Source organism: Triticum dicoccoides, chromosome 2A, assembly GCF_002162155.2.
Source record: "Triticum dicoccoides isolate Atlit2015 ecotype Zavitan chromosome 2A, WEW_v2.0, whole genome shotgun sequence".
NCBI lineage: Eukaryota > Viridiplantae > Streptophyta > Magnoliopsida > Poales > Poaceae > Triticum > Triticum dicoccoides.
The window spans coordinates 122,718,702-122,721,932 of record NC_041382.1 but is presented as its reverse complement, the minus strand read 5'-3'; positions in this window follow the sequence as shown (position 1 = coordinate 122,721,932).

Below are 3,231 nucleotides of genomic sequence, written 5' to 3'. Positions count from 1 at the left end.
GATCCAACCGCCACCAAGCTTAGGTGTGTGCGTGGGTGCGCAGGTGCAGTGCATACATCTTAATTTTTTCTCTTTTTTGCGAGGGCATACGTCTCAAGATTAATTAGTGAGTGACTTCATAGTTGAAATGGATGATTCCTTGGAAAAAAGAGTTAAGACGGATGTTTAAGAAAATCAAGAGACCATGTTGTTCTTCAATGGTGTGCAACAGAAAAAAAGGTGTTCTTCGGTGAGCTGGCTTCGCTTTGGCCCTACTCCAGCTCTAACTTTCCTAGGCTTCGGACCCGGGCAGCTACTTCACCGCTTCGTTAGTTGACTCCATGCCTCGGCACATGCGTACGAGTGTGGGTGGCTCGCATTTTTCGATGAACGTGACCCTAGATTCTCCTATGCAGTGTGCACGCAAGCAGCCAAGGATCGTGCCACTATGATTAACAAATAAAAATCAGTAAATGAGTACTCACCCCGTAAAAAAATATAAGACCTTTTAGATTATTACTTTAGTAATCTATATAAACGCTCTTATATTTTTTTACAAAAGAAGTAACTCACAAACTTAGCGTATGTCAGATGGTTATAGGTTCCTTGTGCAACCAGCCCATCGGGTTTCAAGTTCTAGATTTGACACTGGTGCTTGTATTTTTATGAATTTATTTTAATCGGGCGATGTTCCTTCAGTGGAAGATGACTTTTCCCTCGATTACGAGGCGTTTGTGTTAACTTCGTTAATCTTGCATTCATATAGCGAATATATGCGTGTGTATGTGAGCATCTAAAGTTGTAACGTGTTAAAAAAATACATGAGTAATTTGAAAGAACAACTGCAATTTCTGATTGCATCCCACTCATTCACGACTATTTGTTCATTCTTTTTAGACCTCTCGTAGTGGGAGTATCGTAAGAGTATCGTTACGCAAGAAAAATATGATGTGACAATGATGTGAGAGAGGATTCTATTATCATAGCACATCAAGTGAGAGAAGTTAATAAAAAATAAATCCTACCCACGACTTTGTAATGAGATTCTATAAATGAATAAATGATGTTTTCTAGCTCATTTGAGCTCGGGTGAACATTAAAATCTGAAATATTTAAACATAAATTCAAAAGGTTGATTGTTTTTGTGTCAAACATTGACAAGTGTCCTAAGTGCTTGCAAAATTTCATCACAAGAAAACATCTGTGGAAGTTGTGAAAAAAAGTTATTTTCAAGAGCATTTTGGAGTGCTGATTTTTTCACGAGTTTCATGAATGTCATTACATGACGAAACTTTGCAAGCATTTAAAACATCTGCCGAAGTTTGTCACAAAAAAATCCAGATTTTATTTTTGAATTTTTTCTGTTCATATCGAGCTCACATGAACATGAGCTACGAATGACACTTTCCTTGTTGAGGTAGCTTTAGGGCATCTCCAATGCGGACCTTCAAACCTTCCGCAATCGTCCGGGCTGAACTGCCCGGACGCCACAAGCCATCCAATGATGTTCTGCATTTGTCCATGGACCAGTCCAGGTGTTCGTTTTCCTGCAAACCAGTGGAGCTTTGCGGGAGTATGTATATCCTTCTAGCCAACATAAAGCCACCATGTACCCTCTCTTCATCCAGATAGCGGAAGGCCACTTTTGGCTAGGTAACTTATTTGGCGGAAGATTTTTAAAGGCATGTAGGATCAAAAGTATGTCCAGAGAGGGGAGGGGGTGAATAGACTACTAGCAAATATTAAATGACTCTTTTCTCAATTTTAGTTCTTGACAGATTTTAACTTAGCTAGCAATACAAGAGCACCATACACACAGTGGCGGATCCAAGACCCAGGCCGGGGGGGCCTGGGCCCGGGGCGTGAGGAGCAGTTCCTTCATATAGTGTAGCACCATTGATACTGTTTAGCACTGTGCTGACACCATAGTAAGCTTGGGGCCCGGGGCGAGGCTCAATTCTGGATCCGCCCCTGCATACACATGCAAGTCTAGAGTATAGGCAGTGGAAAGTAAAGAAATGCAAGTGATAGTAAAGTAGGAGCTTGAGTTTAGAGATACGCAAACACAATGTTGACGCCGTGAAGATTTTTTACCCATGGTTTTGATAGGTGGTGCTATCGTACGTCCATGTTGATGGAGGCTTCGATCCACGGAGGATCTAAGATCACAAAGATCACGGAGAAATCGAGTCCACGAAGAAGAAACCACACACATTCCACCAAGGCTTACGTCCACGAAGGACTAGCCTCACTTGGGTAGATCTTCATGAAGTAGGCAATCTCCAAGCTCGCAAACTTCTTGGCTTCTCCACAACGTTTGGAAACTTCCAAGCACACCTAGCCGATATATGAGGAACCACCCTCCAAATGATGAATAGATGTTGTTGATGATGAACTCCTTGCTCTTGTGCTTCAAAAGATAATCTCCTCAACACTTAAATACTCTCATAATTTTTTTCTTTGGTAGGAGAGGATTTTTGTGGGAAGCAAAGGTGACCATAAATCAAAGGATCAATAGTTAGAGTGGAATCCCTTTGAAATCAGCACAGGGAGGTGGAGCTCTCTCTATAAAATATGGATATGAGTGGTGTTTGCTTTGAGAGACACTAGTGGAGTGGGTGGGGAGTATACATAGTGATGACAGAAAATCTGACTGTTACACATACTTTTGCACACATTAGTGAGACCGACTGGAATGACTCGATCAGATCGGCATGTACAAAAGGCAACAACTTTGGATCGTTCGGTCACACTGGGTGAAACTGGTCGATGGCTCCAAAATATGATGACCTAATTACTTTTGCATGCTTCAGTGTCATGATAAGCCACAAGTATAGGGGATCGCAACAGTTTTCGAGGGTAGAGTATTCAACCCAAATTTATTGATTCGACACAAGGGGAGCCAAAGAATATTCTCAAGTATTAACAGTTGAGTTGTCAATTCAACCACACCTGAAAGACTTAATATCTGCAGCAAAGTATTTAGTAGCAAAGTAATATGGAAGTAACTGTAACGGTGGCAAAAGTAATAGTATTGGTTTTGTAGTGATTGTGACAGTGGCAATGGTAAAGTAACTAAGCAAAGATCAATATGTGAAAAGCTCGTAGGCAATGGATCGGTGATGGATAATTATGTCGGATGAGATTCCTCATGCAACAGTTATAACATAGGGTGACACAGAACTAGATCCATTTCATCAATGTAATGTAGGCATGTATTCCGAATATAATCATACATGCTTATGGAAAAGA